The sequence below is a fragment of the Lepidochelys kempii genome, chromosome 8 (genome assembly GCF_965140265.1).
Source record: "Lepidochelys kempii isolate rLepKem1 chromosome 8, rLepKem1.hap2, whole genome shotgun sequence".
NCBI classification, from domain to species: Eukaryota; Metazoa; Chordata; order Testudines; family Cheloniidae; genus Lepidochelys; species Lepidochelys kempii.
The window spans coordinates 13,690,865-13,706,236 of record NC_133263.1 but is presented as its reverse complement, the minus strand read 5'-3'; the positions used below and the strand labels follow the sequence as shown (position 1 = coordinate 13,706,236).

Sequence of the window (15,372 nt, the reverse complement as noted above, 5' to 3'; positions counted from 1 at the left end):
TACAAAAGCAAAACAGATATTTATTAACTATTAGTTAATCCATTGCTTTTATTTCACTTTTATATCATAATAAACAAATCACTCAGATACTCTAACCATGCAAACCTCCATTTAGCACTGCATGTACTATGTGCCAGACACACTGGTATCCTCACCTATGCTGGCTATCAGCTTCCTACATGGGTGACATTTTCAAAAGTGCTCAATGTTGACCTAACTCTGCTTCCAGTGAAGTCAATGATAAAATTCCCATTGACTTCAATGGAAGCAAAGTCAGGCCAATACTGAGAGCTTCTGAAATCTCTCTCCTGCAAGGAGTCTCATCAGAGTCAATGGAATTACTAATGGAGTTAATTGCTTCCCAATATGAGTGAGGCCATCAGCACCGGGCCCTATGTAAATATAACAATAAATAATGTCTAGTTTCTTTTAGGTATTAGCACAATATGATGAAATGAACATTACTTGTATTTTCTATTGTTTTATGTTATTATAAGCCTAGGAAATTTAATTCTAGGCTGTAATAGCACAGCACCTAAAATTTCTGCACTGAAGGGCTTACAACAGACCTATTATTACTATAATTTATAGAGGACAGGATATTTTGAAATAAGCCACTGTACAAAGAGTAATAACTAGCATTATACTCAATTATGAGTTTTGGAAAATTAGAAGATTACTGTGCTGCATTAATTGCAATAAGCATAACATTGAGAATTACAAAGGGATGTTGCAGAATGAATAATTAAAAAATGAAGGTAGTTTGGTAACCAATGTTTCACTGCAAGCTTTAATTAATCTCCCTTGTTGCCCATTTATGATTTCCCAATACTACATGCTGATAGAAAATGCAACAGTGTTAAAAAGCAAGACCTCTGAATCCATTGCAAACACCAAGGGGTTAAAAATAGTTGTACAAAATGCAAGTCAAAGTTTCCACATGTAACAAAACCCATTTTTGCTTGCTCCTTGTTAAGTTTTTGTTTTCATCACTGAAAACTCGAAAGGAAAATAATCTGTTATTGGAGGATTAACTATTTGACTCAATAACTCATTAAAATTCCTACACCTTGGCAGGCTAAGAAATATTGACTTTTTCCTGACCCATAATAAACTAGAAGGCCAAAAAGTGTCTCTGGGCAGTTTAAAAAGTACAGTCCCTCAGAGGGAGATCAGAATATCCTTTATTCACTTCACTAATTGTTCAGCATGTCTCTTCAAACTATTCACAGCAATACACATATTGTGACCTCTACATGACCTACTGTCAAGGTCATCTGTCATTACAGTATCTATTGTTCATTTGTCAGAACAAAGGTTGCGTGAGTGAAGAAACCCTCTTAAACTTTCATTATTATAGTTGCTTGGCTTGTTCAAAAGAATGTGGCACACTAGGAAATGCATATCAGCATTTGCTGGTGCAGTTTAAGGTAAAATATTTATTTTAGATTACATTTTTTGTGTTTTGTTTGTTTGTTGATTCAGGTAAGATCATTGATCTCCCACCCCTTCTACAAAAATCGGAACTAAATTAGATCTGTTTCTATGCTTTCTTCTTCGATCCCAGATATCCTACAGAGTGATCACCCACACGGAGTCCACAGGCATTCTTTTGCAGGATGGAAAAGGTTGCGTTCCTGCAAATCCTGGTTGCTCGCTTAACACGGTAACCTGTCCTGGATTGTGTGGATGTGCTGGGTTGTGGAGGGGATTTTAGTAATGTTAAACGATCCACCCCTACACACACACACACCCATCCTTCAGCGAGGCTAGATTTCTAACTAGTACACAAAGCAGAGCTAGTTACTTTGCTCTCTGGTATATATTCTGCAGTGTGTTGCTAACACTAGCTGGGAGCTGCATGCTGCCCTTTTTGAAGAAAAAGCACACACTGCCCCCATTGCATATTTATTCCCCCCCCCACTCCCTGCCCCAATCCATCCTGAGCCATCCTTCACTACTATAGCCACTCTTAAAACATAGTAGCTGTGTGCCCCGCCCACCTCATCATTATGGCTGGATAGGCAAGGACAAGATTTCTACCTTAGCATCAGCTTGATCTTTTTTGTCTTTTGTTGGTTTCTCTCATAATATCTGCGTTCTTGAAAAACAAACATTTGTGTTCCCATTGTAATGCAAATATTACTGACCTTTAATGCTGTGATCAAGTTTGGGTAAGTAATGATATATATAAGACCTCTAGGTACCTCAAGTCTTGCCTATTCTACATACAACGAAATGATCATTTAAAACATTTCTGGCTTTTGTTCATGGATAGATTTATGCCATTCTACTGGCCATGGAATTCCTGATGGTAACTTTTGTGCAGGCTAGATTCCAGTAACTGCTTGAACCCCCCTGTGGTCGATTTAGTGAGTCTTCACTAGACCCACTAAATCGACTCCCCAGTGGATCCATCACCTCAGTGGCGATCCCCGGTAAGTGTAGACATACCCTAAGTTAACTTAGACAGCACTACTAATAAAGAATAGTTATGACCAAGATTTAGGTCCATCAAACATGAGTAAGTAAACATTAAGCAGTCATGAGATAAGAGGGAAGGTCCTCTTATGGCTTAGTAACTGGTTAAAAGACAGGAAAAAAAGGGTAGGTATAAATGGTCATTTTTCAGAATGGGGAGAGGTAAATTGTCATGTCCCCAGAGATCTGTATTGGTACAGTGCAGTTTAACATATTCATAAATGATCTGGGAAAAGGGGTAAACTGTGAGGTGGTAAAAACTGCAGATGATACAAAATTACTCAAGATAATTAAGTCCAAATCAGATTGCAAAGAATTACAAAGGGGTCTCACAAAACTGGGCAACTGGGCTAGAAAATGGCATATGAAATTCAATGTTAGTAAGCGCAAAGTAATGCACATTGGAAAAAGTTTCAGAGTAACAGCCGTGTTAGTCTGTATTCGCTAAAAGAAAAGGAGTACTTGTGGCACCTTAGAGACTAACCAATTTATTTGAGCATGAGCTTTCGTGAGCTACAGTAGCTCACGAAAGCTCATGCTCAAATAAATTGGTTAGTCTCTAAGGTGCCACAAGTACTCCTTCACATTGGAAAAAGAATTCCAACTATACATGCAAAATGATGGGATCTAAATTAACAGTTAACACTCAAGAAAGAGATCCTGGAGCCATTGTGCATGGTTCTCTGAAAACATCCACTCAATGTGCAGCAACGGAATGGAATGTGAGGAATAATTAGGAAAGGGACAGATAAGACAGAAAATCATAATGCCACTATATAAACCCACATCCTGAATACCGCATGCAGATCTAGTCACCCCATCTCAAAAAAGATATATTAGAACTGGATAAGATACAGAGAGGGCAACAAAAATGATTAAGGTTATGGAATAGTTTCCATTTGAAAAGAGATTAAAAAGACTTTTCAGCTTGGAAAAGAGATGACTAAGAAGGGATATGATAGAGATCTATAAAATCATGAATGGAGAAAGCGAAAGTGTTATCTACTCCTTCACATAACACAAGAAACAGGGATCACCCAATGAAATTAATAGTCAGCAGATTTAAAACAAACAAAAAGAAGTACTTCTTCACACAACACACAGTCAACCTTTGGAACTCGTTGATGGGGACGTTGTGAAGGCCAAAACTATAATGGGGTTCAAACAACAATTAGATTATTTCATGGAGGATAGGTCCATCAATGGCTATTAGCCAAGATGGTCAGGGATGCAACCCCATGCTCTGTGTGTCCCTAGCCTCTGATTGCCAGAAGCTGGGTTTGGACAATGTGGGATGGATCACTTGATGATTGCCTGTTTTGTTCATTTCCTCTGAAGCACCTGACATTGGCCACTGTCAGAAGATAGGATATTGGATCATTGGTCTGACCCAGTATGGTCATTCTTATGTTTTTATGAGTAGGAGGATCTCAGTCATACAAGAGGAATCCTCACAGAAGTCACCAATTGAGGCGCTGGAGCAATGGTCCCGGTGGCACAAAACTTTTGCTTGTTTCAGCTGTGATATTCTCTTCCCCTTATTTATAATTGGAAAATGAATATTTATTTGCATTATAGTAGCACACAGAGACTCCAATCAGGAGCAGGGAATGACTATGGTAGGCAATGTAGAAACATAAGGGAAGACAAGATCCCTGCCCTAAAGACCATACAACTGAGTGCCATAGTTTGGTCACAGGGAAAAACTTTTACATACAATTTAGTTAAATCCTTGCAAACAGTGCTGCAAAATGGAAATCCTGAAACAACCTTCAGTGTAGCAGCGCTTGATACTTTGGTTACCTTTGCAAATGGCTGCAAATTAAGTATTTGGTTAATGATAATGATGCCACTGGGACATTTCCCTACTTAGGAAATAATGCACCAGAACTTCAACTGTATAAGTCGGCACAATGCTATTGAAGTCAATGATTTGCATTGATTTATACCAGCTAAAGACTAAAACAAATTTAATGTCATGCTAATATTTGTAGGTTTGCCATTCTCAGCAATTAACTTAATTGAAGGATTATCTAACTGAAGGGTCCACATGGGGAAGCTACTGTGGTGCCCCAGACTGTGTGGTGCATCCCATTACATATTCTTTAGCAGACAGACTTTAAAGATAAAGGCTTAAGATACACTGAGCAGTCCAGAAGCCACATGGAGGATTTTAAAAGACATTCTTAATTAATTAGCAGCTAAGGTAAGTAAAAGTCCCCCATTAAACTTTTGACCTTGGTCATCCAGTGTAAAATCTTTCTGAAGTCTCAGAATCACAGGACTGGAAGGGACCTCAAGAGGTCATCTAGTCCAGTCACCTGCACTCTTGGCAGGACTAAGTGTTATCTAGACCAGTAGTTCCGAAACTAGGGGTGCCGCTTGTTCAGGGAAAGCCCCTGGTGGGTCGGGCTGGTTTGTTTACTACCACGTCCGCAGGTTCAGCCAATTCCAGCTCCAACTGGCAGCGGTTCACCACTTCAGGCCAATGGGGGCTGTGGGATGCGGCGGCCAGCACGTCCCCCGGCCTGCACTGCTTCCTGCACTTCCCATTGGCCGAGAATGGCAAACCGCAGGCAGTGGGAGCCACGATTGGCCAAACCTGCAGAGGCGGCAGGTAAACAAACCAGCCCAGCTGGCCAGGGACTTTCCCTGAACAAGCGCACCCCTAGTTTGGGAACCACTGATCTAAACCATTCCTGACAGATGTTTTTCTACCTCTTCTCTTGCTACCTCTTGTGATGGTAATTTAGAACACACTTCATAACAACCCAAAGAGCATTCAACTGTAAGTAAACATTGAATTTCCATGGCTCGTCAGCTAAGAACTGTGCTGTAGTAGGGCCAGATAATGCTGGAATGGCATACTGGCACTTTTGCCACCTGGAAGACACCATTTTGTTCTCAAGCATGCAAGGTCACACCACATGTAGAATGTCATTTGGTAGAGCAAAATGGTGTCCTCTGCACAGCATGATGCGTGCAAGGTCATGCTGGCGGAGTTATTCCAGTTGTTGCCCGTTCAGGACTACACCATTGCTTAAAACACTGAACTTCTCTGCTTTTGAGACAAGAATGAAAACTGGGATGTAGTTCACTAATTAAACAAGAACCCCCTCAATATTTTTCTTTCACATTATGAAAACTGAATGAATTTCCCACTCCTACAAGGATTATAAAAAACAATAATGGAAAAGGTAATCAAGTGAAACTACCAGCTAACTGCTTGCAGTATTTATGAGCCCCACAGCACTGCATGAAAAAGATATAATTCGTTTAATTTATTAGTCATAAAGAAAGTAATTTACCTAGGTTAAAAAATGATCATCTTGTAAAACAAGCCACTTTTCAACACTAATTAAATTTACCAAACATGGCCAGAGACTAAGGAGTTATATTATATTAAAGTTAGTCCGATGAGAAGTGGAACTTCATTTGTCTCCATCAATGACAAGATTCTGTTCCTCAAATGGGGTTTTGGCTGGAAACGTGAGAAGTTTGGGATTCTGACTGAAAAACAAAGGCCAGATGTGGTTGGTAATACAGCTGCAGTTCAGGAACTGTGTCAAGTCCTTTAACAGGGTTTTGTTTATTTCAAAATAAAAAGTTAAAGGCAAAATGAAGATGTAATTCCTATCCTCGGACTTATGAGGCTATGCATTCTCTAACTACTGATTAATTCATGAAGACCGAGGCCCTTTCTGCCTTTTATACATTGTTGAAGATATTACAAAGTACAGTCAACTTTTCATAATTTTCCCATCCCTAAACCCTATTCCTTACTTTGGCAAAACTCCCAAGGAGTTCAATTCAAAGTTAGTTTGAATGAGGAGCAATATAATAAACTGGGCATCATCATCACACCCTACATTAAAGTCACAGCAAAAAATAGATACATTATATCAGGCTTTGGACCAATTGTAATTATGTAATTCTGCACCTGTAAATCACAAAAATGTAAATTATAATGTTTGCATAAATAAAAAGATTGCAAATTATTTGAGATGAAAACTGGACTTATTAATATCCATAGACACACTTTTGGAAGTTGTTAACTATTCCTGATTTACAATGTGGGAAACAATGCCACAAATCGCACAGCAAGTCGCTGTCAGAATAAAGATTATTTACTTGGTCTTCCTGGTCCTCAGTTTTCCCTTATTTAAAAGGGGAACTATCGTATGTTCCTGCTTCAGAGGTAGCGATAGGAACTCAGTGATGTTTGCAAAATATTATGTGATTTAAATGTATTTTTATTGTACCTGCATGAAAATCAAATCCTCAGAAGTGCAGGAACTACTACAGTAATTTCTTACGAACCAACCTGGTTTGTCCTTTAGATCTCATGGGAATCTAAAAAAACTAACAAAATTCATTCAGCCAGTGCTGAATTATGTGTCTGCATCATTTCTGTTTGGAATATATAGAAGAGGTGAATTATTTTTTTCTTTTTTAAGAAAACACACAGAAGCCCAACACAGCAGAAATTATCTGATAACAATTTAGATGAGGAAGATCCAACACACATATACTGAGCTGTGTCTAACCATGGAAAATTTACACCCAGAAAAAATTCATTTGAGAAAACATAAGCAACCTTAATTGCAGTGGTTTTCTACTACTAGAATATACTGGATAGAGGATGTAAAGGAAAAAAAATATATAACCTCTACTAAATAAAAAACCTGCAGTAAATCAACAGTTCATGTATTACTTCACTGCAGTTTCAAGTTCAGATTTTTTTGTACATCTTGATTGCTACCTGTAATAATCACGTACTATCTAGTCCTGCAAAAATATGATCCCATCTCTATTAGATATTAATGTTTTGGGAAGAATACAGATTGTAGATACATTTGTTGCTTGGAACTTCCCATACACTTGGCTTAACATAATTTATTTTACTTGTGCTGATAATAAAACTGCAAATACCACAGCATGGGACCTTCCACCTTCTCTGACTAGCGCATATATATCGTATGTTCATAGGATAATTCACGCATTGAAGTAATATCAGTTCAGACATATGCAAATAACACTGCCTCCTGTTCAGCTAACAAATATGCGTATCCAGTGTCATCGCTGCAGTAAAATGAGTGTAAAGCAATGGGCAAAAATTCATTAACAATTTGCATAACTCTTTAAGCAAATCTCTTTTTTTGCATTGCATGCCTATTATGAAAACGGAGCAGCAGCAAAAGGAAATTCACCTCAGAAAAACTACTTGGTGTTGACTGAATCATTAACAACACAACCATTATCTCTGTTGCTAGTCTTTCCTGTTCTTTCTTTCTTTCTCTTTCTTTCTTAACAAGATGGTGACTCATCCTGGAAGAAAAATATAGAAAATGGGACATATGCTTCAAGCTGTTTTGCTGATGATGCAACCTGCTAAAGTTTAAGTTTGCTCATGACATTTGGCACTGCCGTACTATTGAAAAGATGAACAGGTTTTATAACTACAAGGACTGCCCACTCTTTCAGGTAATAAGAAGGTTTGGAGGTCATGTGCATTATTCACAAGCACTATCTAGGGAGAGAAATACACACTTCTCACTCACTTTTCCAAAGGAAAGAAATACAGTATCCTTGGAGGAGAAGAAGAGAAAATTATCATCTACTACATTAATCTAGAGGCCCTATCAGAAAGGGAAGATACTGCATCTAAATGAGGACATGGAAATATTGTTCAAAAAGCCATAAAAGATAAAGCTATAATTGTTTCAGTTATAGTACACATTCAGATACATATAAACAAACAGACACACACACTCTCTTTCTATATCTTTATACATTGGCACCTCTCTAGATAGCTACATTACTTACGAGTGCCAAAGCCATGGATGGGTAATGCAAGTCATTGCAAAAGAGTGCCAACAGAATTTTATACCAGGCTGCACTATTTTATTTTCTGAGGATGTCACATATTAAATTAAAAAACAAAAACAAACACCTCCAAAATTACCTCACAATTTTAGAGATTTTTTTTAAAATTGATGCTCGTTACTATATCACTGCATATCATACAAGGTAAATTAGTGAGAATGATTCCAGCTGAAAAAGACTCTGATGGAGATGAAAATGATTAGGCACAACTAAGAAGTTTCTAAAACTGACCAAAAATAGCTCTTCTATATGTAAGAATGTTGGGGTTTTCAGATCCAATCTTTCAGACTTTCCAGGCCTACAAGCAAATACTGTCTCCCCAATGGAAAAGTAGGAATCTCTCCATTCCGGTGGTATAAAGCTTATACTTCTAGGTCCTGACTTTGGACATTAAACCTGCCACAGTGCAGAAAGAAGCAGTGTCTCTTCTGCGCCTCAATATCTTGTTTTGCAGAAATGCCAGATTGGAGTGGAAGGAGGAAACATTTCTCTTGCAGATTTTTTACTTAACAGCAGCTGTTTGAAATTGATCAGTTGTTAATAATGTTTGAATAAGTCCTGGCAGAGATGGAGTGGACTATGACCAGACCCTACACTAGTGAAGCTGATAGGAATTTTGCTATTGATTTTTATGGTGCAGAATCAAGCCTCTCGTGGGCAAAATTCAGGGGAGCCAGTCCAAGGTGTCTGCTAAATCTAACTTATCAACTCAAGATACAAGTTCTACATGGCATATATAAATTTTAAACAGCGAATATGCCAAAAATCAAGAATAGCAAATAAAGCTGGCAGCCATGAAAGCAATATTTAGCTACACTGTCATAAAGGGGATGCACCAATATGAATCAGTGAAGGAAACAGCTGCTGATACAAGAAGAGATGAAACAAGCTTTGGATTGACACAGTTGAAACCTATAAAATAAGGACAAATCAGTAACAGAGAAAAAGTCCCCATAATCAGTATGCTTCTATGAAAAAAAGAAAATTTTGCATTTGTAACCAAAGGGCAGGATACAATCTGTTCCTATAAAGTGTCCAATTTGAACCTGATCAATCCTTTAAGAGGATTCCCAGAGTATAGCTTTGAAGGTACTGAACCATGAATTCACTGAATCAAGTGCAATTCTCCTTCCCACTCTCCACACATATCACTGGATTCCAGTTATGGACAACCAGAATAACTGTTAGAGGATGAACTCTCTCCTAATAATGTATAATCCTCAGAATCATATATCAAAGAGACTGGTAGTAGCAGGGGAAAATATAAAATTGTTACAAGAAAAGGAAAACCTATCCTGAAAAGACTTTTCATTATACGTTTTCTGTGACTGAACTGCAAAAGCCTGAAATCCCAATAATGTGCACCGAGGGAACTGCTTAATTTGTGTCAGTATTGTAATTATTTATCCACATAAAATCCATATTTATCCATATATGTGGGATCAAAAGTTTGGTGTTAACACACATTATTGGCATGGTGTTATGTTTATGAGTATGAAACAAGAAACAGAGGGCATGGATACCAACAAATCAAAAGAGCAAATAATGTAAATTACACCTGGAGATAATTGCAGAAGAAAAATGTAAACCCGTGTTTGAAAAACTGGCCAAAACATCCATGCTATTAATGTGTGACAGCCAAGCTTTTGGGGCCATTCTCTTCTCTTTAGTGAGAAAAAACCTGAAGCAGATCAGTCATCAAGTCTTATTGGCTTATTTAGAGGATTATATATCATAGGTATTTAATAGTGAATGTAATTTTATGATATTATTACAATGTACCAAATACAGTTTAAAAGCTAAATTATGTTTGGCTGCTGTGTCATTAGGATTCATATTGATCCAAGGACAAAATTTGGCCCTGGGTTTCGTGACTGGAAATGTCATGAAAGAGATGACAAAATCCCTTTGAAAAAAAACACAGAAGTAGTGAGAAACATTACTGGACTCTACAGTTACATCCCCCCCATCCATCAGAAGGCCTTTCTTTTTAAAACTTAATTTATTCCAAGGTACCCAAATTTAAAGCTTAGTGAACAACTCAGTACAGGAGTTAATGTTCATATCTTTCTGTTATGTTTATGTTATGTCTATCACAGTGCTTCAAAATAGTGTGAAGCACACAGGAATGCATCCGATGAAGTAAGCTGTAGCTCACGAAAGCTTATGCTCAAATAAATTGGTTAGTCTCTAAGGTGCCACAAGTATTCCTTTTCTTTTTGCGAATACAGACTAACACGGCTGCTACTCTGAAACAGAAATAAACAAACACTCCAGTATCTGATTGGTAGGTTCTGGATCACAGTAACTGTGGGAAACAGAACCATTAAAGTTCAATACCCTACACACTTCTGAAAGAAAGATATGAAATCCTCATAGGACTTTGCTCAAGGTTGGTCCTGTTGCATTTAATTTCTTCCATTAGCCCTTCTCACTGCCCCAATCTTCAATCTTACTTTCAGGACCATCCTTCCTTTCCTCTTGTTTTCAGTTGTCTTTTACCCTTTGACCACTGCAATGAGTGCTTGCACTCTACGGGCTATTGTAAAAGATGTGAGCGATCAATAGTTCACGGTCATGTATCCACCTGCTATTCCTTAAGTGAAATTCCTGTGACAGAGTATATGAAAAGCTTAGAAAGTGATAAAGTAATAATTAGAGAGGACCTGTCTGTTTTCTTCAACTATATTCCCAGTGCAAAGAGCAGAAGCGAGTTGGAAAGATTAATTCTGGCTGATTATTTAGCTTTATTTGTTGATGCTTTTCTATTAAACTTTCATTTTGATGCCAACATTGGTGGGTTTGGTGTAAATTATCCACATAAACGTTTCCCTTCCCTTCTTCTGCTATTTTCCAGAACCCTATTTGAAGACTTTTTTCAAGTCTTGGATTGATCATTGCATTGGTCACACTTTTCACTTCCTCCTATACGTATTTATTTCTCTAAGGAAGCTAACTTTCTTTCTCAAAAAATTGCCTTCTTTCTTTATAAATTGCTGTGATTCTGAATACCTCCACATATAACTTTTCTCCCCTTCCCTGGAATAAGACAGAGTTCTCGCTTCACACTGTTTCAATAACTGGCTCAATAATATTTTTTTGCAGTGGTAGAAATAGATCTGGTGTTCTTGGTCAGATGTAAGCCTCCATAGCTTTTGAAGAAGTTCAGATCCAGATCATTTCCCTCTTTCTATTGGGTCCCATTAGAACAGCAAAGCCAAATACTCCTGAACTTTGGAAGAGTTTGGATTGAGAGATGAGTCTGTGTTTGAAATCCACAGCTTAGGCCCATCTCTTCTTGGAGGAGGATCAAAGCAATATCCATCAGTATGTTGCACCACACTGCAGCAAAAGGTGAACCTACCAACAGCCATCACTGTATGATTCCTATGCGTAAACAACTCATTTACTGTGAAAATTATTTTTTCTATTGTATTATTAGGCATGGTTCAGAAACAACAGAAGCTAAACTCTGATATGAGGAAGGACCTCACAGTCTTGAAATCTCATGGTCTCTGATTTTGGTCATCCACTGCCCCACTTTGTAGTCAACTCATTTACAAGAGAAAAATTACTTTTCTCATTTATTTTATACATATTTCACCCTGACACATGCATAAACCAGATGGCACTGCATAATGGATAGATTGATTTTTCAGTTTCCTGATTATTCATTTTCTCACTCAGTATATCAATTTATAAGACTCCACATCGAACCAAAATAGCTCATCAGCATATTTGTCCCAGAAATGGAAACATATCTGAATTGAATTTATTTTATTATTTTTTGGTTGCAGGATGAGCAGGTGACGAGATAGATATATTTAATGAATACCCATTTGGCCTCTTATTACATTATTCTCAAATGCTGCTCTTGGGGAAAAAAGATAGCATAGCTCGGGATGAGGGAGGATCTATTGCTCTGTGAGGTCTAAATGATGTGATTAATTATAGAGAGCTATAGACTTCACGATAGTGAAGCCTGTGTCAGCAAGTCCTTATTTTAGGTTTTGTGGTATGCAATGGTGTCTTGGCATCAGAAGTCTCATTCTTGGAACAATATTTTAAGTGCTCTCGGGGCAGGCCATATAGGTACAAAATGAGTGGCATTAAATTATCCCAAAATTCATTAAGCTTCCACAAAATGCTCTCACTGGTGGAGAATGAAAGAGACTGGCATCGTGACCTGGGCATCTCCTTACGAACAAATAAAATAAAAGCTATAGCTTTCTTCATTAAATTATCCCGCAAAATTCATTAAATTATCCTCTATTCAGTGGGAATAGAGCATACACAGTAATTTTCGGGAATGAAGAACTTAACTGCGCAAGCAAGAAAGGTTTAAAACCTGAACATTCACATGAACCTCACAAATATGTACACACATCCCTGCTCCTATAGTTTAGGTGGTCTCAAGAGAGAACAAGGATGGCCTCTTTTACAAGAGTCACTTTATAGTTTATTTTATTTTTTCCAAATTAGATTAAATTTCAGGTCATGTATCTAGAGAGACTAAACCAATAGTTTTAAATCCCAACAAATAATTAACAAAACCCATTAAGGAAATGTTCCACTCCATTTAGCTCACGAAAGCTTATGCTCAAATAAATTTGTTAGTCTCTAAGGTGCCACAAGTCCTCCTTTTCTTTTTGTGGATATAGACTAACACTGCTGCTACTCTGAAACCTTAGTTTCCTATGCGTCCTATGAATAACTAAAGATAGATAATGGTGCTAAAAAGATAGATTGGGCATATACAAAGTTTTATTAAGAGTCTATTTGTGGGCTTGAATATGTTTGGATGTAAAAGTTGCCAGTTTCAGAAAACAAATGGGAAGAAAAAAATAAATAAAGCCATTTAGCTATAATGGGTTTGTATTAGTGCAGGTATTTTGGGGTGGAGGGGGAGCTTACTGCTCAAAGCATACTGCATGTTTGACTCACTATTGCATTACTTGATTGAAGAGGCTCGTTCAGAAATGGGATTAGGATCATTCTGACATCACATCCCAATCAGCACAAACTTCTTGCTGAAAACTGTTGAGGTTGCACAGTCTTTTCAGATTTTTTCCCTCCAAAGAAATTTCATTTATGTTTTCTTGCCTCGATGCTGTACAGCCTCAGACATTATAAGCAAAAGAGTCTTACCGTATAATAGAAGTGTGAGGCAGGAGCCAAACAGTTCCATTACAGGGAGAATTACAGTCATGTAACAACTGAATGAGGATGTATTACATCTGTGTGGGACACAGAAGGAAGGACATTTTTACAAATCAATCTTGAGCTGTTACTCAAGAAGGAAACTAACTAGTGGCAGTACCTACTCACCAGCTCAGTGTAAATAAGTCATTTGCCTGCCAGTGTACATTCCCTAACTTCACCCTTAATTAATCATTTTATTCCAGTCAATAAGATTGCAGAATGCAAATGAATTGAGGGGGAAAAGTAGACAGATGACAGAAGGGTGGTGGTCCATATCCACTACTTGACCATCATTTGTGATGTTGAGGGGGCTGTAAGGGGGGGGATAAAAGTGGAGGAAGAGAGAAACAGAAAGAGAGAGTTTCTTAGCCACCATGGTAGTATGCATGGTACAAATAGACAGACAGACCACTAGCTCTTTCATTACAATTGTGGGCCTATGACAGTAGAAATCTATCCCTCCTCTACTTCCTTTTCCCTCCAATTATTTGATCTTGTCAACCTTCAAAATGCAGCAGTTAAGAGTCTAATGTAGTTAAATGTTCAACTCTCTCTCTAAAAGGAATCACTGGGCCAAATTAATCACTCATGTAAAGAGGCGCTTCAAAAAGGAGCTCCAATAACTTACACAAAGCGGAAGCATGGACCTGCCACTTGAAAGGGTCCATCAGGGGGCAGGAAAACTGTCTCAGCAGAGGCAGCCTACCAAGGGACTGTAACATTCTCAACCTGAGGGGTGAGCCTAAGTGCAAAAATATCGTGCTGGGCCACCAGAGAAATTCATAGATTCATAGATATTTAGGTCAGAAGGGACCATTATGATCTTCTAATCTGACCTCCTACACAACGCAGGCCACAGAATTTCACCCACCACTCCTGCAAAAACCCTCAAACCTATATCTGTGCTATTGAAGTCCTCAAATCGTAGTTTAAAGACTTCAAGGAGCAGCAATTCAAATTGCTGTAAGCATGGGAGTCCAGGGGGTTCTCACAGCACTGTCTGAGACATAAAATAACAATCCAAATGAGATTGCTGCATCATGACCTCATTGTATACATTATTGTTTGTGTGTGATTGCGATTTGAACCTCTGAGGGAGAAGATCTTTCCCATTTTCTAAGCCCAAAAGGAACCCTTCATAGATCTCTTCTTTTGGGATTAGGGAATTTCAAAAATGAGGAGGCACGAGAGAAACCAGGAATTCCTTTAAAACCAATAGGGACAAGAGATTTCTTTAAAGTTTTATTGCTTTTGATACATATTTTAGAGCTCTTCTGAAACTAGGGAAGTAAAGGAAACCCTGTGAGCCCAGTCAGCACACGAAGAGCTCTATAAAGTGAAGAAAATTGAAAACCAATTTCATTTAAAAAAACAATAAAAGAGAAACTGGCTGAATTAGAAGAAAACATTTGCAAAGAGAAGGAAAGTCACATAAGTATGTATGTGCACATATTTATAACAGTGGATGGTGTCCTAAGCAATGATTGTCTGCTTAGTCGAGGTGGCTTTTAACTAAAAGGTTGAACAAAATGGTATTGGAAACTGCATAGGAATCTTTTTAAGTCATTGCCAACCAGATGTACAATGGTGCACCCAAGTTAGATGCACTCCTTTTCAAATAGAACTACCTGATTTTATGGAGACCACTGAAACACCTACTAAATACATGACACGCTGTTAAAAAGTTCATAGAATGGATGTTGTTTTGGACACTCCTAATGTTCTTAAAGGTATGAGACTGGAGCGGCCATAAGGCCAATGGCATTTTGGGATGTATAAGTAGGGGCATAGCGAGCAGATCGA

At 38.0% G+C, this 15,372-nt stretch overlaps 1 protein-coding gene across 7 annotated transcripts in view; it reads right to left on the bottom strand.

Annotated features, from left to right (window-relative positions):
* The window catches only part of FSTL4 (follistatin like 4), a 776,177-nt gene that overhangs the window by 337,626 nt on the left and 423,179 nt on the right, over nucleotides 1-15,372 (bottom strand). The gene's annotated exons all lie outside the window — the stretch shown is intronic.